The sequence below is a fragment of the Schistocerca serialis genome, unplaced genomic scaffold, assembly GCF_023864345.2.
Source record: "Schistocerca serialis cubense isolate TAMUIC-IGC-003099 unplaced genomic scaffold, iqSchSeri2.2 HiC_scaffold_1257, whole genome shotgun sequence".
NCBI classification, from domain to species: Eukaryota; Metazoa; Arthropoda; class Insecta; order Orthoptera; family Acrididae; genus Schistocerca; species Schistocerca serialis.
The window spans coordinates 65,901-85,489 of record NW_026047466.1 but is presented as its reverse complement, the minus strand read 5'-3'; the positions used below and the strand labels follow the sequence as shown (position 1 = coordinate 85,489).

Sequence of the window (19,589 nt, the reverse complement as noted above, 5' to 3'; positions counted from 1 at the left end):
TGTTGTCCACAGTGGCACTGGCGTTGCCCATGGGGCTTCATGTAAGGCGACTGCACGTCGCTCGGCCAACAGCGGCCTACTGCAGACCGACACTTAAGACACACCAAATACAAATCGACATCGAGAGACAGGCCCTGTCATATGGCACTCGCGACGTATATGCTGAAATTGAATGTAAAGAATACGTCTTTTGTAGCGGGCGTCCCTCTACTGCAGTGTCACACATGACGAATAAAAAGGAAAACAGCAGAACGTCTGTGTAGGGCCATGTTTTTACCTACAGTGTCACTTGGCTGAATGTGTATAAGGCTCTGTGGCATCACTCAAACGCAGCCAAATTGTCACACTAGCTGTGTATCTCTAACAAAGTTGACGTACGTCCTCACCTCGGTGCCGGTTAGAACGATTTCGCCCCCGGGTGGGCTCGAACCACCAACCTTTCGGTTAACAGCCGAACGCGCTAGCCGATTGCGCCACGGAGGCCTTGACTTTGGCTCCCTTGTGCTCTGTATATCAACGCAATTCGTATACCTTCTGCAGCAATCTCGCAGAATGGTAGCATTTGCTTACGCCTCTTCACATGGATAACGTGCATGCACACTGTAGCGAGGCTCGTAAACGAATGACATCGCCAAGCATGACATTATACTACAAAATGCATACAAACCAATGTTCTGCCTATGCATTCAGAAAACCTCTGAGGCCAGTAGAATACTTGTCATAGGTTGTAGAACATCCCTTTCATTCAGTGTACTGCCATGTGTTAGATGCTGCTCGAGATAGCTCCGCTCCTTGCAGGAAGGTTTAAGAAATGAATGCCTTCTGTGAGGTTCGAACTCACGACCCCTGGTTTACGAGACCAGTGCTCTACCTCTGAGCTAAGAAGGCGGCATCTTAGCGTTTGTGAGCTATCCCCAAATTGTTACTTCATCATACTGAATCTTGCAGCCCTCGACCAGATATCGGATTTGGCACACAGCTGCTGCTGGGGGTGTCCACATTGCCGTTTTCCAAATCTCTTGAATGTTTCGCCCTTACGATCGACGACGAGCGTCGGCCCACCAAAAGTTTGCGGTCTGCACAATCCTGACCTAGTGCACAGCTTGTGGGATAGCGTGGCTCGACTGCGAAATGCGCCTTTCGGCTCCTCTCTCTGGCTACAGTGCGCTGTTGTCCACAGTGGCACTGGCGTTGCCCATGGGGCTTCATGTAAGGCGACTGCACGTCGCTCGGCCAACAGCGGCCTACTGCAGACCGACACTTAAGACACACCAAATACAAATCGACATCGAGAGACAGGCCCTGTCATATGGCACTCGCGACGTATATGCTGAAATTGAATGTAAAGAATACGTCTTTTGTAGCGGGCGTCCCTCTACTGCAGTGTCACACATGACGAATAAAAAGGAAAACAGCAGAACGTCTGTGTAGGGCCATGTTTTTACCTACAGTGTCACTTGGCTGAATGTGTATAAGGCTCTGTGGCATCACTCAAACGCAGCCAAATTGTCACACTAGCTGTGTATCTCTAACAAAGTTGACGTACGTCCTCACCTCGGTGCCGGTTAGAACGATTTCGCCCCCGGGTGGGCTCGAACCACCAACCTTTCGGTTAACAGCCGAACGCGCTAGCCGATTGCGCCACGGAGGCCTTGACTTTGGCTCCCTTGTGCTCTGTATATCAACGCAATTCGTATACCTTCTGCAGCAATCTCGCAGAATGGTAGCATTTGCTTACGCCTCTTCACATGGATAACGTGCATGCACACTGTAGCGAGGCTCGTAAACGAATGACATCGCCAAGCATGACACTATACTACAAAATGCATACAAACCAATGTTCTGCCTATGCATTCAGAAAACCTCTGAGGCCAGTAGAATACTTGTCATAGGTTGTAGAACATCCCTTTCATTCAGTGTACTGCCATGTGTTAGATGCTGCTCGAGATAGCTCTGCTCCTTGCAGGAAGGTTTAAGAAATGAATGCCTTCTGTGAGGTTCGAACTCACGACCCCTGGTTTACGAGACCAGTGCTCTACCACTGAGCTAAGAAGGCGGCATCTTAGCGTTTGTGAGCTATCCCCAAATTGTTACTTCATCATACTGAATCTTGCAGCCCTCGACCAGATATCGGATTTGGCACACAGCTGCTGCTGGGGGTGTCCACATTGCCGTTTTCCAAATCTCTTGAATGTTTCGCCCTTACGATCGACGACGAGCGTCGGCCCACCAAAAGTTTGCGGTCTGCACAATCCTGACCTAGTGCACAGCTTGTGGGATAGCGTGGCTCGACTGCGAAATGCGCCTTTCGGCTCCTCTCTCTGGCTACAGTGCGCTGTTGTCCACAGTGGCACTGGCGTTGCCCATGGGGCTTCATGTAAGGCGACTGCACGTCGCTCGGCCAACAGCGGCCTACTGCAGACCGACACTTAAGACACACCAAATACAAATCGACATCGAGAGACAGGCCCTGTCATATGGCACTCGCGACGTATATGCTGAAATTGAATGTAAAGAATACGTCTTTTGTAGCGGGCGTCCCTCTACTGCAGTGTCACACATGACGAATAAAAAGGAAAACAGCAGAACGTCTGTGTAGGGCCATGTTTTTACCTACAGTGTCACTTGGCTGAATGTGTATAAGGCTCTGTGGCATCACTCAAACGCAGCCAAATTGTCACACTAGCTGTGTATCTCTAACAAAGTTGACGTACGTCCTCACCTCGGTGCCGGTTAGAACGATTTCGCCCCCGGGTGGGCTCGAACCACCAACCTTTCGGTTAACAGCCGAACGCGCTAGCCGATTGCGCCACGGAGGCCTTGACTTTGGCTCCCTTGTGCTCTGTATATCAACGCAATTCGTATACCTTCTGCAGCAATCTCGCAGAATGGTAGCATTTGCTTACGCCTCTTCACATGGATAACGTGCATGCACACTGTAGCGAGGCTCGTAAACGAATGACATCGCCAAGCATGACATTACACTACAAAATGCATACAAACCAATGTTCTGCCTATGCATTCAGAAAACCTCTGAGGCCAGTAGAATACTTGTCATAGGTTGTAGAACATCCCTTTCATTCAGTGTACTGCCATGTGTTAGATGCTGCTCGAGATAGCTCCGCTCCTTGCAGGAAGGTTTAAGAAATGAATGCCTTCTGTGAGGTTCGAACTCACGACCCCTGGTTTACGAGACCAGTGCTCTACCACTGAGCTAAGAAGGCGGCATCTTAGCGTTTGTGAGCTATCCCCAAATTGTTACTTCATCATACTGAGTCTTGCAGCCCTCGACCAGATATCGGATTTGGCACACAGCTGCTGCTGGGGGTGTCCACATTGCCGTTTTCCAAATCTCTTGAATGTTTCGCCCTTACGATCGACGACGAGCGTCATCCCACCAAAAGTTTGCGGTCTGCACAATCCTGACCTAGTGCACAGCTTGTGGGATAGCGTGGCTCGACTGCGAAATGCGCCTTTCGGCTCCTCTCTCTGGCTACAGTGCGCTGTTGTCCACAGTGGCACTGGCGTTGCCCATGGGGCTTCATGTAAGGCGACTGCACGTCGCTCGGCCAACAGCGGCCTACTGCAGACCGACACTTAAGACACACCAAATACAAATCGACATCGAGAGACAGGCCCTGTCATATGGCACTCGCGACGTATATGCTGAAATTGAATGTAAAGAATACGTCTTTTGTAGCGGGCGTCCCTCTACTGCAGTGTCACACATGACGAATAAAAAGGAAAACAGCAGAACGTCTGTGTAGGGCCATGTTTTTACCTACAGTGTCACTTGGCTGAATGTGTATAAGGCTCTGTGGCATCACTCAAACGCAGCCAAATTGTCACACTAGCTGTGTATCTCTAACAAAGTTGACGTACGTCCTCACCTCGGTGCCGGTTAGAACGATTTCGCCCCCGGGTGGGCTCGAACCACCAACCTTTCGGTTAACAGCCGAACGCGCTAGCCGATTGCGCCACGGAGGCCTTGACTTTGGCTCCCTTGTGCTCTGTATATCAACGCAATTCGTATACCTTCTGCAGCAATCTCGCAGAATGGTAGCATTTGCTTACGCCTCTTCACATGGATAACGTGCATGCACACTGTAGCGAGGCTCGTAAACGAATGACATCGCCAAGCATGACATTATACTACAAAATGCATACAAACCAATGTTCTGCCTATGCATTCAGAAAACCTCTGAGGCCAGTAGAATACTTGTCATAGCTTGTAGAACATCCCTTTCATTCAGTGTACTGCCATGTGTTAGATGCTGCTCGAGATAGCTCCGCTCCTTGCAGGAAGGTTTAAGAAATGAATGCCTTCTGTGAGGTTCGAACTCACGACCCCTGGTTTACGAGACCAGTGCTCTACCACTGAGCTAAGAAGGCGGCATCTTAGCGTTTGTGAGCTATCCCCAAATTGTTACTTCATCATACTGAATCTTGCAGCCCTCGACCAGATATCGGATTTGGCACACAGCTGCTGCTGGGGGTGTCCACATTGCCGTTTTCCAAATCTCTTGAATGTTTCGCCCTTACGATCGACGACGAGCGTCGGCCCACCAAAAGTTTGCGGTCTGCACAATCCTGACCTAGTGCACAGCTTGTGGGATAGCGTGGCTCGACTGCGAAATGCGCCTTTCGGCTCCTCTCTCTGGCTACAGTGCGCTGTTGTCCACAGTGGCACTGGCGTTGCCCATGGGGCTTCATGTAAGGCGACTGCACGTCGCTCGGCCAACAGCGGCCTACTGCAGACCGACACTTAAGACACACCAAATACAAATCGACATCGAGAGACAGGCCCTGTCATATGGCACTCGCGACGTGTATGCTGAAATTGAATGTAAAGAATACGTCTTTTGTAGCGGGCGTCCCTCTACTGCAGTGTCACACATGACGAATAAAAAGGAAAACAGCAGAACGTCTGTGTAGGGCCATGTTTTTACCTACAGTGTCACTTGGCTGAATGTGTATAAGGCTCTGTGGCATCACTCAAACGCAGCCAAATTGTCACACTAGCTGTGTATCTCTAACAAAGTTGACGTACGTCCTCACCTCGGTGCCGGTTAGAACGATTTCGCCCCCGGGTGGGCTCGAACCACCAACCTTTCGGTTAACAGCCGAACGCGCTAGCCGATTGCGCCACGGAGGCCTTGACTTTGGCTCCCTTGTGCTCTGTATATCAACGCAATTCGTATACCTTCTGCAGCAATCTCGCAGAATGGTAGCATTTGCTTACGCCTCTTCACATGGATAACGTGCATGCACACTGTAGCGAGGCTCGTAAACGAATGACATCGCCAAGCATGACATTATACTACAAAATGCATACAAACCAATGTTCTGCCTATGCATTCAGAAAACCTGTGAGGCCAGTAGAATACTTGTCATAGGTTGTAGAACATCCCTTTCATTCAGTGTACTGCCATGTGTTAGATGCTGCTCGAGATAGCTCCGCTCCTTGCAGGAAGGTTTAAGAAATGAATGCCTTCTGTGAGGTTCGAACTCACGACCCCTGGTTTACGAGACCAGTGCTCTACCACTGAGCTAAGAAGGCGGCATCTTAGCGTTTGTGAGCTATCCCCAAATTGTTACTTCATCATACTGAATCTTGCAGCCCTCGACCAGATATCGGATTTGGCACACAGCTGCTGCTGGGGGTGTCCACATTGCCGTTTTCCAAATCTCTTGAATGTTTCGCCCTTACGATCGACGACGAGCGTCGGCCCACCAAAAGTTTGCGGTCTGCACAATCCTGACCTAGTGCACAGCTTGTGGGATAGCGTGGCTCGACTGCGAAATGCGCCTTTCGGCTCCTCTCTCTGGCTACAGTGCGCTGTTGTCCACAGTGGCACTGGCGTTGCCCATGGGGCTTCATGTAAGGCGACTGCACGTCGCTCGGCCAACAGCGGCCTACTGCAGACCGACACTTAAGACACACCAAATACAAATCGACATCGAGAGACAGGCCCTGTCATATGGCACTCGCGACGTATATGCTGAAATTGAATGTAAAGAATACGTCTTTTGTAGCGGGCGTCCCTCTACTGCAGTGTCACACATGACGAATAAAAAGGAAAACAGCAGAACGTCTGTGTAGGGCCATGTTTTTACCTACAGTGTCACTTGGCTGAATGTGTATAAGGCTCTGTGGCATCACTCAAACGCAGCCAAATTGTCACACTAGCTGTGTATCTCTAACAAAGTTGACGTACGTCCTCACCTCGGTGCCGGTTAGAACGATTTCGCCCCCGGGTGGGCTCGAACCACCAACCTTTCGGTTAACAGCCGAACGCGCTAGCCGATTGCGCCACGGAGGCCTTGACTTTGGCTCCCTTGTGCTCTGTATATCAACGCAATTCGTATACCTTCTGCAGCAATCTCGCAGAATGGTAGCATTTGCTTACGCCTCTTCACATGGATAACGTGCATGCACACTGTAGCGAGGCTCGTAAACGAATGACATCGCCAAGCATGACATTACACTACAAAATGCATACAAACCAATGTTCTGCCTATGCATTCAGAAAACCTCTGAGGCCAGTAGAATACTTGTCATAGGTTGTAGAACATCCCTTTCATTCAGTGTACTGCCATGTGTTAGATGCTGCTCGAGATAGCTCCGCTCCTTGCAGGAAGGTTTAAGAAATGAATGCCTTCTGTGAGGTTCGAAATCACGACCCCTGGTTTACGAGACCAGTGCTCTACCACTGAGCTAAGAAGGCGGCATCTTAGCGTTTGTGAGCTATCCCCAAATTGTTACTTCATCATACTGAATCTTGCAGCCCTCGACCAGATATCGGATTTGGCACACAGCTGCTGCTGGGGGTGTCCACATTGCCGTTTTCCAAATCTCTTGAATGTTTCGCCCTTACGATCGACGACGAGCGTCGGCCCACCAAAAGTTTGCGGTCTGCACAATCCTGACCTAGTGCACAGCTTGTGGGATAGCGTGGCTCGACTGCGAAATGCGCCTTTCGGCTCCTCTCTCTGGCTACAGTGCGCTGTTGTCCACAGTGGCACTGGCGTTGCCCATGGGGCTTCATGTAAGGCGACTGCACGTCGCTCGGCCAACAGCGGCCTACTGCAGACCGACACTTAAGACACACCAAATACAAATCGACATCGAGAGACAGGCCCTGTCATATGGCACTCGCGACGTATATGCTGAAATTGAATGTAAAGAATACGTCTTTTGTAGCGGGCGTCCCTCTACTGCAGTGTCACACATGACGAATAAAAAGGAAAACAGCAGAACGTCTGTGTAGGGCCATGTTTTTACCTACAGTGTCACTTGGCTGAATGTGTATAAGGCTCTGTGGCATCACTCAAACGCAGCCAAATTGTCACACTAGCTGTGTATCTCTAACAAAGTTGACGTACGTCCTCACCTCGGTGCCGGTTAGAACGATTTCGCCCCCGGGTGGGCTCGAACCACCAACCTTTCGGTTAACAGCCGAACGCGCTAGCCGATTGCGCCACGGAGGCCTTGACTTTGGCTCCCTTGTGCTCTGTATATCAACGCAATTCGTATACCTTCTGCAGCAATCTCGCAGAATGGTAGCATTTGCTTACGCCTCTTCACATGGATAACGTGCATGCACACTGTAGCGAGGCTCGTAAACGAATGACATCGCCAAGCATGACATTATACTACAAAATGCATACAAACCAATGTTCTGCCTATGCATTCAGAAAACCTCTGAGGCCAGTAGAATACTTGTCATAGCTTGTAGAACATCCCTTTCATTCAGTGTACTGCCATGTGTTAGATGCTGCTCGAGATAGCTCCGCTCCTTGCAGGAAGGTTTAAGAAATGAATGCCTTCTGTGAGGTTCGAACTCACGACCCCTGGTTTACGAGACCAGTGCTCTACCACTGAGCTAAGAAGGCGGCATCTTAGCGTTTGTGAGCTATCCCCAAATTGTTACTTCATCATACTGAATCTTGCAGCCCTCGACCAGATATCGGATTTGGCACACAGCTGCTGCTGGGGGTGTCCACATTGCCGTTTTCCAAATCTCTTGAATGTTTCGCCCTTACGATCGACGACGAGCGTCGGCCCACCAAAAGTTTGCGGTCTGCACAATCCTGACCTAGTGCACAGCTTGTGGGATAGCGTGGCTCGACTGCGAAATGCGCCTTTCGGCTCCTCTCTCTGGCTACAGTGCGCTGTTGTCCACAGTGGCACTGGCGTTGCCCATGGGGCTTCATGTAAGGCGACTGCACGTCGCTCGGCCAACAGCGGCCTACTGCAGACCGACACTTAAGACACACCAAATACAAATCGACATCGAGAGACAGGCCCTGTCATATGGCACTCGCGACGTATATGCTGAAATTGAATGTAAAGAATACGTCTTTTGTAGCGGGCGTCCCTCTACTGCAGTGTCACACATGACGAATAAAAAGGAAAACAGCAGAACGTCTGTGTAGGGCCATGTTTTTACCTACAGTGTCACTTGGCTGAATGTGTATAAGGCTCTGTGGCATCACTCAAACGCAGCCAAATTGTCACACTAGCTGTGTATCTCTAACAAAGTTGACGTACGTCCTCACCTCCGTGCCGGTTAGAACGATTTCGCCCCCGGGTGGGCTCGAACCACCAACCTTTCGGTTAACAGCCGAACGCGCTAGCCGATTGCGCCACGGAGGCCTTGACTTTGGCTCCCTTGTGCTCTGTATATCAACGCAATTCGTATACCTTCTGCAGCAATCTCGCAGAATGGTAGCATTTGCTTACGCCTCTTCACATGGATAACGTGCATGCACACTGTAGCGAGGCTCGTAAACGAATGACATCGCCAAGCATGACATTATACTACAAAATGCATACAAACCAATGTTCTGCCTATGCATTCAGAAAACCTCTGAGGCCAGTAGAATACTTGTCATAGGTTGTAGAACATCCCTTTCATTCAGTGTACTGCCATGTGTTAGATGCTGCTCGAGATAGCTCCGCTCCTTGCAGGAAGGTTTAAGAAATGAATGCCTTCTGTGAGGTTCGAACTCACGACCCCTGGTTTACGAGACCAGTGCTCTACCACTGAGCTAAGAAGGCGGCATCTTAGCGTTTGTGAGCTATCCCCAAATTGTTACTTCATCATACTGAATCTTGCAGCCCTCGACCAGATATCGGATTTGGCACACAGCTGCTGCTGGGGGTGTCCACATTGCCGTTTTCCAAATCTCTTGAATGTTTCGCCCTTACGATCGACGACGAGCGTCGGCCCACCAAAAGTTTGCGGTCTGCACAATCCTGACCTAGTGCACAGCTTGTGGGATAGCGTGGCTCGACTGCGAAATGCGCCTTTCGGCTCCTCTCTCTGGCTACAGTGCGCTGTTGTCCACAGTGGCACTGGCGTTGCCCATGGGGCTTCATGTAAGGCGACTGCACGTCGCTCGGCCAACAGCGGCCTACTGCAGACCGACACTTAAGACACACCAAATACAAATCGACATCGAGAGACAGGCCCTGTCATATGGCACTCGCGACGTATATGCTGAAATTGAATGTAAAGAATACGTCTTTTGTAGCGGGCGTCCCTCTACTGCAGTGTCACACATGACGAATAAAAAGGAAAACAGCAGAACGTCTGTGTAGGGCCATGTTTTTACCTACAGTGTCACTTGGCTGAATGTGTATAAGGCTCTGTGGCATCACTCAAACGCAGCCAAATTGTCACACTAGCTGTGTATCTCTAACAAAGTTGACGTACGTCCTCACCTCGGTGCCGGTTAGAACGATTTCGCCCCCGGGTGGGCTCGAACCACCAACCTTTCGGTTAACAGCCGAACGCGCTAGCCGATTGCGCCACGGAGGCCTTGACTTTGGCTCCCTTGTGCTCTGTATATCAACGCAATTCGTATACCTTCTGCAGCAATCTCGCAGAATGGTAGCATTTGCTTACGCCTCTTCACATGGATAACGTGCATGCACACTGTAGCGAGGCTCGTAAACGAATGACATCGCCAAGCATGACATTATACTACAAAATGCATACAAACCAATGTTCTGCCTATGCATTCAGAAAACCTCTGAGGCCAGTAGAATACTTGTCATAGGTTGTAGAACATCCCTTTCATTCAGTGTACTGCCATGTGTTAGATGCTGCTCGAGATAGCTCTGCTCCTTGCAGGAAGGTTTAAGAAATGAATGCCTTCTGTGAGGTTCGAACTCACGACCCCTGGTTTACGAGACCAGTGCTCTACCACTGAGCTAAGAAGGCGGCATCTTAGCGTTTGTGAGCTATCCCCAAATTGTTACTTCATCATACTGAATCTTGCAGCCCTCGACCAGATATCGGATTTGGCACACAGCTGCTGCTGGGGGTGTCCACATTGCCGTTTTCCAAATCTCTTGAATGTTTCGCCCTTACGATCGACGACGAGCGTCGGCCCACCAAAAGTTTGCGGTCTGCACAATCCTGACCTAGTGCACAGCTTGTGGGATAGCGTGGCTCGACTGCGAAATGCGCCTTTCGGCTCCTCTCTCTGGCTACAGTGCGCTGTTGTCCACAGTGGCACTGGCGTTGCCCATGGGGCTTCATGTAAGGCGACTGCACGTCGCTCGGCCAACAGCGGCCTACTGCAGACCGACACTTAAGACACACCAAATACAAATCGACATCGAGAGACAGGCCCTGTCATATGGCACTCGCGACGTGTATGCTGAAATTGAATGTAAAGAATACGTCTTTTGTAGCGGGCGTCCCTCTACTGCAGTGTCACACATGACGAATAAAAAGGAAAACCGCAGAACGTCTGTGTAGGGCCATGTTTTTACCTACAGTGTCACTTGGCTGAATGTGTATAAGGCTCTGTGGCATCACTCAAACGCAGCCAAATTGTCACACTAGCTGTGTATCTCTAACAAAGTTGACGTACGTCCTCACCTCGGTGCCGGTTAGAACGATTTCGCCCCCGGGTGGGCTCGAACCACCAACCTTTCGGTTAACAGCCGAACGCGCTAGCCGATTGCGCCACGGAGGCCTTGACTTTGGCTCCCTTGTGCTCTGTATATCAACGCAATTCGTATACCTTCTGCAGCAATCTCGCAGAATGGTAGCATTTGCTTACGCCTCTTCACATGGATAACGTGCATGCACACTGTAGCGAGGCTCGTAAACGAATGACATCGCCAAGCATGACATTATACTACAAAATGCATACAAACCAATGTTCTGCCTATGCATTCAGAAAACCTCTGAGGCCAGTAGAATACTTGTCATAGGTTGTAGAACATCCCTTTCATTCAGTGTACTGCCATGTGTTAGATGCTGCTCGAGATAGCTCTGCTCCTTGCAGGAAGGTTTAAGAAATGAATGCCTTCTGTGAGGTTCGAACTCAGGACCCCTGGTTTACGAGACCAGTGCTCTACCACTGAGCTAAGAAGGCGGCATCTTAGCGTTTGTGAGCTATCCCCAAATTGTTACTTCATCATACTGAATCTTGCAGCCCTCGACCAGATATCGGATTTGGCACACAGCTGCTGCTGGGGGTGTCCACATTGCCGTTTTCCAAATCTCTTGAATGTTTCGCCCTTACGATCGACGACGAGCGTCGGCCCACCAAAAGTTTGCGGTCTGCACAATCCTGACCTAGTGCACAGCTTGTGGGATAGCGTGGCTCGACTGCGAAATGCGCCTTTCGGCTCCTCTCTCTGGCTACAGTGCGCTGTTGTCCACAGTGGCACTGGCGTTGCCCATGGGGCTTCATGTAAGGCGACTGCACGTCGCTCGGCCAACAGCGGCCTACTGCAGACCGACACTTAAGACACACCAAATACAAATCGACATCGAGAGACAGGCCCTGTCATATGGCACTCGCGACGTATATGCTGAAATTGAATGTAAAGAATACGTCTTTTGTAGCGGGCGTCCCTCTACTGCAGTGTCACACATGACGAATAAAAAGGAAAACAGCAGAACGTCTGTGTAGGGCCATGTTTTTACCTACAGTGTCACTTGGCTGAATGTGTATAAGGCTCTGTGGCATCACTCAAACGCAGCCAAATTGTCACACTAGCTGTGTATCTCTAACAAAGTTGACGTACGTCCTCACCTCGGTGCCGGTTAGAACGATTTCGCCCCCGGGTGGGCTCGAACCACCAACCTTTCGGTTAACAGCCGAACGCGCTAGCCGATTGCGCCACGGAGGCCTTGACTTTGGCTCCCTTGTGCTCTGTATATCAACGCAATTCGTATACCTTCTGCAGCAATCTCGCAGAATGGTAGCATTTGCTTACGCCTCTTCACATGGATAACGTGCATGCACACTGTAGCGAGGCTCGTAAACGAATGACATCGCCAAGCATGACATTACACAACAAAATGCATACAAACCAATGTTCTAACTATGCATTCAGAAAACCTCTGAGGCCAGTAGAATACTTGTCATAGGTTGTAGAACATCCCTTTCATTCAGTGTACTGCCATGTGTTAGATGCTGCTCGAGATAGCTCCGTTCCTTGCAGGAAGGTTTAAGAAATGAATGCCTTCTGTGAGGTTCGAACTCACGACCCCTGGTTTACGAGACCAGTGCTCTACCACTGAGCTAAGAAGGCGGCATCTTAGCGTTTGTGAGCTATCCCCAAATTGTTACTTCATCATACTGAATCTTGCAGCCCTCGACCAGATATCGGATTTGGCACACAGCTGCTGCTGGGGGTGTCCACATTGCCGTTTTCCAAATCTCTTGAATGTTTCGCCCTTACGATCGACGACGAGCGTCGGCCCACCAAAAGTTTGCGGTCTGCACAATCCTGACCTAGTGCACAGCTTGTGGGATAGCGTGGCTCGACTGCGAAATGCGCCTTTCGGCTCCTCTCTCTGGCTACAGTGCGCTATTGTCCACAGTGGCACTGGCGTTGCCCATGGGGCTTCATGTAAGGCGACTGCACGTCGCTCGGCCAACAGCGGCCTACTGCAGACCGACACTTAAGACACACCAAATACAAATCGACATCGAGAGACAGGCCCTGTCATATGGCACTCGCGACGTATATGCTGAAATTGAATGTAAAGAATACGTCTTTTGTAGCGGGCGTCCCTCTACTGCAGTGTCACACATGACGAATAAAAAGGAAAACAGCAGAACGTCTGTGTAGGGCCATGTTTTTACCTACAGTGTCACTTGGCTGAATGTGTATAAGGCTCTGTGGCATCACTCAAACGCAGCCAAATTGTCACACTAGCTGTGTATCTCTAACAAAGTTGACGTACGTCCTCACCTCGGTGCCGGTTAGAACGATTTCGCCCCCGGGTGGGCTCGAACCACCAACCTTTCGGTTAACAGCCGAACGCGCTAGCCGATTGCGCCACGGAGGCCTTGACTTTGGCTCCCTTGTGCTCTGTATATCAACGCAATTCGTATACCTTCTGCAGCAATCTCGCAGAATGGTAGCATTTGCTTACGCCTCTTCACATGGATAACGTGCATGCACACTGTAGCGAGGCTCGTAAACGAATGACATCGCCAAGCATGACATTATACTACAAAATGCATACAAACCAATGTTCTGCCTATGCATTCAGAAAACCTCTGAGGCCAGTAGAATACTTGTCATAGGTTGTAGAACATCCCTTTCATTCAGTGTACTGCCATGTGTTAGATGCTGCTCGAGATAGCTCCGCTCCTTGCAGGAAGGTTTAAGAAATGAATGCCTTCTGTGAGGTTCGAACTCACGACCCCTGGTTTACGAGACCAGTGCTCTACCACTGAGCTAAGAAGGCGGCATCTTAGCGTTTGTGAGCTATCCCCAAATTGTTACTTCATCATACTGAATCTTGCAGCCCTCGACCAGATATCGGATTTGGCACACAGCTGCTGCTGGGGGTGTCCACATTGCCGTTTTCCAAATCTCTTGAATGTTTCGCCCTTACGATCGACGACGAGCGTCGGCCCACCAAAAGTTTGCGGTCTGCACAATCCTGACCTAGTGCACAGCTTGTGGGATAGCGTGGCTCGACTGCGAAATGCGCCTTTCGGCTCCTCTCTCTGGCTACAGTGCGCTGTTGTCCACAGTGGCACTGGCGTTGCCCATGGGGCTTCATGTAAGGCGACTGCACGTCGCTCGGCCAACAGCGGCCTACTGCAGACCGACACTTAAGACACACCAAATACAAATCGACATCGAGAGACAGGCCCTGTCATATGGCACTCGCGACGTGTATGCTGAAATTGAATGTAAAGAATACGTCTTTTGTAGCGGGCGTCCCTCTACTGCAGTGTCACACATGACGAATAAAAAGGAAAACCGCAGAACGTCTGTGTAGGGCCATGTTTTTACCTACAGTGTCACTTGGCTGAATGTGTATAAGGCTCTGTGGCATCACTCAAACGCAGCCAAATTGTCACACTAGCTGTGTATCTCTAACAAAGTTGACGTACGTCCTCACCTCGGTGCCGGTTAGAACGATTTCGCCCCCGGGTGGGCTCGAACCACCAACCTTTCGGTTAACAGCCGAACGCGCTAGCCGATTGCGCCACGGAGGCCTTGACTTTGGCTCCCTTGTGCTCTGTATATCAACGCAATTCGTATACCTTCTGCAGCAATCTCGCAGAATGGTAGCATTTGCTTACGCCTCTTCACATGGATAACGTGCATGCACACTGTAGCGAGGCTCGTAAACGAATGACATCGCCAAGCATGACATTATACTACAAAATGCATACAAACCAATGTTCTGCCTATGCATTCAGAAAACCTCTGAGGCCAGTAGAATACTTGTCATAGGTTGTAGAACATCCCTTTCATTCAGTGTACTGCCATGTGTTAGATGCTGCTCGAGATAGCTCTGCTCCTTGCAGGAAGGTTTAAGAAATGAATGCCTTCTGTGAGGTTCGAACTCACGACCCCTGGTTTACGAGACCAGTGCTCTACCACTGAGCTAAGAAGGCGGCATCTTAGCGTTTGTGAGCTATCCCCAAATTGTTACTTCATCATACTGAATCTTGCAGCCCTCGACCAGATATCGGATTTGGCACACAGCTGCTGCTGGGGGTGTCCACATTGCCGTTTTCCAAATCTCTTGAATGTTTCGCCCTTACGATCGACGACGAGCGTCGGCCCACCAAAAGTTTGCGGTCTGCACAATCCTGACCTAGTGCACAGCTTGTGGGATAGCGTGGCTCGACTGCGAAATGCGCCTTTCGGCTCCTCTCTCTGGCTACAGTGCGCTGTTGTCCACAGTGGCACTGGCGTTGCCCATGGGGCTTCATGTAAGGCGACTGCACGTCGCTCGGCCAACAGCGGCCTACTGCAGACCGACACTTAAGACACACCAAATACAAATCGACATCGAGAGACAGGCCCTGTCATATGGCACTCGCGACGTATATGCTGAAATTGAATGTAAAGAATACGTCTTTTGTAGCGGGCGTCCCTCTACTGCAGTGTCACACATGACGAATAAAAAGGAAAACAGCAGAACGTCTGTGTAGGGCCATGTTTTTACCTACAGTGTCACTTGGCTGAATGTGTATAAGGCTCTGTGGCATCACTCAAACGCAGCCAAATTGTCACACTAGCTGTGTATCTCTAACAAAGTTGACGTACGTCCTCACCTCGGTGCCGGTTAGAACGATTTCGCCCCCGGGTGGGCTCGAACCACCAACCTTTCGGTTAACAGCCGAACGCGCTAGCCGATTGCGCCACGGAGGCCTTGACTTTGGCTCCCTTGTGCTCTGTATATCAACGCAATTCGTATACCTTCTGCAGCAATCTCGCAGAATGGTAGCATTTGCTTACGCCTCTTCACATGGATAACGTGCATGCACACTGTAGCGAGGCTCGTAAACGAATGACATCGCCAAGCATGACATTACACTACAAAATGCATACAAACCAATGTTCTAACTATGCATTCAGAAAACCTCTGAGGCCAGTAGAATACTTGTCATAGGTTGTAGAACATCCCTTTCATTCAGTGTACTGCCATGTGTTAGATGCTGCTCGAGATAGCTCCGCTCCTTGCAGGAAGGTTTAAGAAATGAATGCCTTCTGTGAGGTTCGAACTCACGACCCCTGGTTTACGAGACCAGTGCTCTACCACTGAGCTAAGAAGGCGGCATCTTAGCGTTTGTGAGCTATCCCCAAATTGTTACTTCATCATACTGAATCTTGCAGCCCTCGACCAGATATCGGATTTGGCACACAGCTGCTGCTGGGGGTGTCCACATTGCCGTTTTCCAAATCTCTTGAATGTTTCGCCCTTACGATCGACGACGAGCGTCGGCCCACCAAAAGTTTGCGGTCTGCACAATCCTGACCTAGTGCACAGCTTGTGGGATAGCGTGGCTCGACTGCGAAATGCGCCTTTCGGCTCCTCTCTCTGGCTACAGTGCGCTGTTGTCCACAGTGGCACTGGCGTTGCCCATGGGGCTTCATGTAAGGCGACTGCACGTCGCTCGGCCAACAGCGGCCTACTGCAGACCGACACTTAAGACACACCAAATACAAATCGACATCGAGAGACAGGCCCTGTCATATGGCACTCGCGACGTATATGCTGAAATTGAATGTAAAGAATACGTCTTTTGTAGCGGGCGTCCCTCTACTGCAGTGTCACACATGACGAATAAAAAGGAAAACAGCAGAACGTCTGTGTAGGGCCATGTTTTTACCTACAGTGTCACTTGGCTGAATGTGTATAAGGCTCTGTGGCATCACTCAAACGCAGCCAAATTGTCACACTAGCTGTGTATCTCTAACAAAGTTGACGTACGTCCTCACCTCGGTGCCGGTTAGAACGATTTCGCCCCCGGGTGGGCTCGAACCACCAACCTTTCGGTTAACAGCCGAACGCGCTAGCCGATTGCGCCACGGAGGCCTTGACTTTGGCTCCCTTGTGCTCTGTATATCAACGCAATTCGTATACCTTCTGCAGCAATCTCGCAGAATGGTAGCATTTGCTTACGCCTCTTCACATGGATAACGTGCATGCACACTGTAGCGAGGCTCGTAAACGAATGACATCGCCAAGCATGACATTACACTACAAAATGCATACAAACCAATGTTCTAACTATGCATTCAGAAAACCTCTGAGGCCAGTAGAATACTTGTCATAGGTTGTAGAACATCCCTTTCATTCAGTGTACTGCCATGTGTTAGATGCTGCTCGAGATAGCTCCGCTCCTTGCAGGAAGGTTTAAGAAATGAATGCCTTCTGTGAGGTTCGAACTCACGACCCCTGGTTTACGAGACCAGTGCTCTACCACTGAGCTAAGAAGGCGGCATCTTAGCGTTTGTGAGCTATCCCCAAATTGTTACTTCATCATACTGAATCTTGCAGCCCTCGACCAGATATCGGATTTGGCACACAGCTGCTGCTGGGGGTGTCCACATTGCCGTTTTCCAAATCTCTTGAATGTTTCGCCCTTACGATCGACGACGAGCGTCGGCCCACCAAAAGTTTGCGGTCTGCACAATCCTGACCTAGTGCACAGCTTGTGGGATAGCGTGGCTCGACTGCGAAATGCGCCTTTCGGCTCCTCTCTCTGGCTACAGTGCGCTGTTGTCCACAGTGGCACTGGCGTTGCCCATGGGGCTTCATGTAAGGCGACTGCACGTCGCTCGGCCAACAGCGGCCTACTGCAGACCGACACTTAAGACACACCAAATACAAATCGACATCGAGAGACAGGCCCTGTCATATGGCACTCGCGACGTATATGCTGAAATTGAATGTAAAGAATACGTCTTTTGTAGCGGGCGTCCCTCTACTGCAGTGTCACACATGACGAATAAAAAGGAAAACAGCAGAACGTCTGTGTAGGGCCATGTTTTTACCTACAGTGTCACTTGGCTGAATGTGTATAAGGCTCTGTGGCATCACTCAAACGCAGCCAAATTGTCACACTAGCTGTGTATCTCTAACAAAGTTGACGTACGTCCTCACCTCGGTGCCGGTTAGAACGATTTCGCCCCCGGGTGGGCTCGAACCACCAACCTTTCGGTTAACAGCCGAACGCGCTAGCCGATTGCGCCACGGAGGCCTTGACTTTGGCTCCCTTGTGCTCTGTATATCAACGCAATTCGTATACCTTCTGCAGCAATCTCGCAGAATGGTAGCATTTGCTTACGCCTCTTCACATGGATAACGTGCATGCACACTGTAGCGAGGCTCGTAAACGAATGACATCGCCAAGCATGACATTATACTACAAAATGCATACAAACCAATGTTCTGCCTATGCATTCAGAAAACCTCTGAGGCCAGTAGAATACTTGTCATAGGTTGTAGAACATCCCTTTCATTCAGTGTACTGCCATGTGTTAGATGCTGCTCGAGATAGCTCCGCTCCTTGCAGGAAGGTTTAAGAAATGAATGCCTTCTGTGAGGTTCGAACTCACGACCCCTGGTTTACGAGACCAGTGCTCTACCACTGAGCTAAGAAGGCGGCATCTTAGCGTTTGTGAGCTATCCCCAAATTGTTACTTCATCATACTGAATCTTGCAGCCCTCGACCAGATATCGGATTTGGCACACAGCTGCTGCTGGGGGTGTCCACATTGCCGTTTTCCAAATCTCTTGAATGTTTCGCCCTTACGATCGACGACGAGCGTCGGCCCACCAAAAGTTTGCGGTCTGCACAATCCTGACCTAGTGCACAGCTTGTGGGATAGCGTGGCTCGACTGCGAAATGCGCCTTTCGGCTCCTCTCTCTGGCTACAGTGCGCTGTTGTCCACAGTGGCACTGGCGTTGCCCATGGGGCTTCATGTAAGGCGACTGCACGTCGCTCGGCCAACAGCGGCCTACTGCAGACCGACACTTAAGACACACCAAATACAAATCGACATCGAGAGACAGGCCCTGTCATATGGCACTCGCGACGTATATGCTGAAATTGAATGTAAAGAATACGTCTTTTGTAGCGGGCGTCCCTCTACTGCAGTGTCACACATGACGAATAAAAAGGAAAACAGCAGAACGTCTGTGTAGGGCCATGTTTTTACCTACAGTGTCACTTGGCTGAATGTGTATAAGGCTCTGTGGCATCACTCAAACGCAGCCAAATTGTCACACTAGCTGTGTATCTCTAACAAAGTTGACGTGCGTCCTCACCTCGGTGCCGGTTAGAACGATTTCGCCCCCGGGTGGGCTCGAACCACCAACCTTTCGGTTAACAGCCGAACGCGCTAGCCGATTGCGCCACGGAGGCCTTGACTTTGGCTCCCTTGTGCTCTGTATATCAACGCAATTCGTATACCTTCTGCAGCAATCTCGCAGAATGGTAGCATTTGCTTACGCCTCTTCACATGGATAACGTGCATGCACACTGTAGCGAGGCTCGTAAACGAATGACATCGCCAAGCATGACATTACACTACAAAATGCATACAAACCAATGTTCTAACTATGCATTCAGAAAACCTCTGAGGCCAGTAGAATACTTGTCATAGGTTGTAGAACATCCCTTTCATTCAGTGTACTGCCATGTGTTAGATGCTGCTCGAGATAGCTCCGCTCCTTGCAGGAAGGTTTAAGAAATGAATGCCTTCTGTGAGGTTCGAACTCACGACCCCTGGTTTACGAGACCAGTGCTCTACCACTGAGCTAAGAAGGCGGCATCTTAGCGT

The 19,589-nt window shown here is 50.1% G+C and overlaps 34 non-coding genes across 34 annotated transcripts; all 34 read right to left on the bottom strand.

Moving 5' to 3' along the window:
- Positions 1-409: 409 nt before the first annotated feature.
- Trnan-guu (transfer RNA asparagine (anticodon GUU)) lies at positions 410-483 on the bottom strand. Its single transcript has one exon. It is a non-coding gene; the product is annotated as a tRNA-Asn (tRNA).
- A 333-nt stretch (positions 484-816) lies between these two features.
- On the bottom strand, positions 817-888 carry Trnat-cgu (transfer RNA threonine (anticodon CGU)). Its single transcript has one exon. It is a non-coding gene; the product is annotated as a tRNA-Thr (tRNA).
- Positions 889-1,577: 689 nt separating this feature from the next.
- Trnan-guu (transfer RNA asparagine (anticodon GUU)) lies at positions 1,578-1,651 on the bottom strand. Its single transcript has one exon. It is a non-coding gene; the product is annotated as a tRNA-Asn (tRNA).
- Positions 1,652-1,984: 333 nt separating this feature from the next.
- On the bottom strand, positions 1,985-2,056 carry Trnat-cgu (transfer RNA threonine (anticodon CGU)). The gene has a single exon. It is a non-coding gene; the product is annotated as a tRNA-Thr (tRNA).
- Positions 2,057-2,745: 689 nt separating this feature from the next.
- On the bottom strand, positions 2,746-2,819 carry Trnan-guu (transfer RNA asparagine (anticodon GUU)). Its single transcript has one exon. It is a non-coding gene; the product is annotated as a tRNA-Asn (tRNA).
- Positions 2,820-3,152: 333 nt separating this feature from the next.
- Trnat-cgu (transfer RNA threonine (anticodon CGU)) lies at positions 3,153-3,224 on the bottom strand. The gene has a single exon. It is a non-coding gene; the product is annotated as a tRNA-Thr (tRNA).
- A 689-nt stretch (positions 3,225-3,913) lies between these two features.
- On the bottom strand, positions 3,914-3,987 carry Trnan-guu (transfer RNA asparagine (anticodon GUU)). Its single transcript has one exon. It is a non-coding gene; the product is annotated as a tRNA-Asn (tRNA).
- Positions 3,988-4,320: 333 nt separating this feature from the next.
- Positions 4,321-4,392, bottom strand: Trnat-cgu (transfer RNA threonine (anticodon CGU)). The gene has a single exon. It is a non-coding gene; the product is annotated as a tRNA-Thr (tRNA).
- A 689-nt stretch (positions 4,393-5,081) lies between these two features.
- On the bottom strand, positions 5,082-5,155 carry Trnan-guu (transfer RNA asparagine (anticodon GUU)). Its single transcript has one exon. It is a non-coding gene; the product is annotated as a tRNA-Asn (tRNA).
- Positions 5,156-5,488: 333 nt separating this feature from the next.
- On the bottom strand, positions 5,489-5,560 carry Trnat-cgu (transfer RNA threonine (anticodon CGU)). The gene has a single exon. It is a non-coding gene; the product is annotated as a tRNA-Thr (tRNA).
- A 689-nt stretch (positions 5,561-6,249) lies between these two features.
- Trnan-guu (transfer RNA asparagine (anticodon GUU)) lies at positions 6,250-6,323 on the bottom strand. Its single transcript has one exon. It is a non-coding gene; the product is annotated as a tRNA-Asn (tRNA).
- Positions 6,324-6,656: 333 nt separating this feature from the next.
- Positions 6,657-6,728, bottom strand: Trnat-cgu (transfer RNA threonine (anticodon CGU)). Its single transcript has one exon. It is a non-coding gene; the product is annotated as a tRNA-Thr (tRNA).
- A 689-nt stretch (positions 6,729-7,417) lies between these two features.
- Trnan-guu (transfer RNA asparagine (anticodon GUU)) lies at positions 7,418-7,491 on the bottom strand. Its single transcript has one exon. It is a non-coding gene; the product is annotated as a tRNA-Asn (tRNA).
- A 333-nt stretch (positions 7,492-7,824) lies between these two features.
- On the bottom strand, positions 7,825-7,896 carry Trnat-cgu (transfer RNA threonine (anticodon CGU)). The gene has a single exon. It is a non-coding gene; the product is annotated as a tRNA-Thr (tRNA).
- Positions 7,897-8,585: 689 nt separating this feature from the next.
- On the bottom strand, positions 8,586-8,659 carry Trnan-guu (transfer RNA asparagine (anticodon GUU)). The gene has a single exon. It is a non-coding gene; the product is annotated as a tRNA-Asn (tRNA).
- A 333-nt stretch (positions 8,660-8,992) lies between these two features.
- Positions 8,993-9,064, bottom strand: Trnat-cgu (transfer RNA threonine (anticodon CGU)). The gene has a single exon. It is a non-coding gene; the product is annotated as a tRNA-Thr (tRNA).
- A 689-nt stretch (positions 9,065-9,753) lies between these two features.
- Positions 9,754-9,827, bottom strand: Trnan-guu (transfer RNA asparagine (anticodon GUU)). The gene has a single exon. It is a non-coding gene; the product is annotated as a tRNA-Asn (tRNA).
- Positions 9,828-10,160: 333 nt separating this feature from the next.
- Positions 10,161-10,232, bottom strand: Trnat-cgu (transfer RNA threonine (anticodon CGU)). The gene has a single exon. It is a non-coding gene; the product is annotated as a tRNA-Thr (tRNA).
- Positions 10,233-10,921: 689 nt separating this feature from the next.
- On the bottom strand, positions 10,922-10,995 carry Trnan-guu (transfer RNA asparagine (anticodon GUU)). Its single transcript has one exon. It is a non-coding gene; the product is annotated as a tRNA-Asn (tRNA).
- Positions 10,996-11,328: 333 nt separating this feature from the next.
- On the bottom strand, positions 11,329-11,400 carry Trnat-cgu (transfer RNA threonine (anticodon CGU)). Its single transcript has one exon. It is a non-coding gene; the product is annotated as a tRNA-Thr (tRNA).
- Positions 11,401-12,089: 689 nt separating this feature from the next.
- Positions 12,090-12,163, bottom strand: Trnan-guu (transfer RNA asparagine (anticodon GUU)). The gene has a single exon. It is a non-coding gene; the product is annotated as a tRNA-Asn (tRNA).
- A 333-nt stretch (positions 12,164-12,496) lies between these two features.
- Positions 12,497-12,568, bottom strand: Trnat-cgu (transfer RNA threonine (anticodon CGU)). Its single transcript has one exon. It is a non-coding gene; the product is annotated as a tRNA-Thr (tRNA).
- A 689-nt stretch (positions 12,569-13,257) lies between these two features.
- Trnan-guu (transfer RNA asparagine (anticodon GUU)) lies at positions 13,258-13,331 on the bottom strand. Its single transcript has one exon. It is a non-coding gene; the product is annotated as a tRNA-Asn (tRNA).
- Positions 13,332-13,664: 333 nt separating this feature from the next.
- On the bottom strand, positions 13,665-13,736 carry Trnat-cgu (transfer RNA threonine (anticodon CGU)). The gene has a single exon. It is a non-coding gene; the product is annotated as a tRNA-Thr (tRNA).
- A 689-nt stretch (positions 13,737-14,425) lies between these two features.
- Positions 14,426-14,499, bottom strand: Trnan-guu (transfer RNA asparagine (anticodon GUU)). Its single transcript has one exon. It is a non-coding gene; the product is annotated as a tRNA-Asn (tRNA).
- A 333-nt stretch (positions 14,500-14,832) lies between these two features.
- Trnat-cgu (transfer RNA threonine (anticodon CGU)) lies at positions 14,833-14,904 on the bottom strand. Its single transcript has one exon. It is a non-coding gene; the product is annotated as a tRNA-Thr (tRNA).
- Positions 14,905-15,593: 689 nt separating this feature from the next.
- Trnan-guu (transfer RNA asparagine (anticodon GUU)) lies at positions 15,594-15,667 on the bottom strand. Its single transcript has one exon. It is a non-coding gene; the product is annotated as a tRNA-Asn (tRNA).
- A 333-nt stretch (positions 15,668-16,000) lies between these two features.
- Positions 16,001-16,072, bottom strand: Trnat-cgu (transfer RNA threonine (anticodon CGU)). The gene has a single exon. It is a non-coding gene; the product is annotated as a tRNA-Thr (tRNA).
- A 689-nt stretch (positions 16,073-16,761) lies between these two features.
- On the bottom strand, positions 16,762-16,835 carry Trnan-guu (transfer RNA asparagine (anticodon GUU)). Its single transcript has one exon. It is a non-coding gene; the product is annotated as a tRNA-Asn (tRNA).
- A 333-nt stretch (positions 16,836-17,168) lies between these two features.
- On the bottom strand, positions 17,169-17,240 carry Trnat-cgu (transfer RNA threonine (anticodon CGU)). Its single transcript has one exon. It is a non-coding gene; the product is annotated as a tRNA-Thr (tRNA).
- Positions 17,241-17,929: 689 nt separating this feature from the next.
- Trnan-guu (transfer RNA asparagine (anticodon GUU)) lies at positions 17,930-18,003 on the bottom strand. Its single transcript has one exon. It is a non-coding gene; the product is annotated as a tRNA-Asn (tRNA).
- Positions 18,004-18,336: 333 nt separating this feature from the next.
- On the bottom strand, positions 18,337-18,408 carry Trnat-cgu (transfer RNA threonine (anticodon CGU)). The gene has a single exon. It is a non-coding gene; the product is annotated as a tRNA-Thr (tRNA).
- Positions 18,409-19,097: 689 nt separating this feature from the next.
- On the bottom strand, positions 19,098-19,171 carry Trnan-guu (transfer RNA asparagine (anticodon GUU)). The gene has a single exon. It is a non-coding gene; the product is annotated as a tRNA-Asn (tRNA).
- Positions 19,172-19,504: 333 nt separating this feature from the next.
- Trnat-cgu (transfer RNA threonine (anticodon CGU)) lies at positions 19,505-19,576 on the bottom strand. The gene has a single exon. It is a non-coding gene; the product is annotated as a tRNA-Thr (tRNA).
- Between the last annotated feature and the right edge of the window lie 13 nt (positions 19,577-19,589).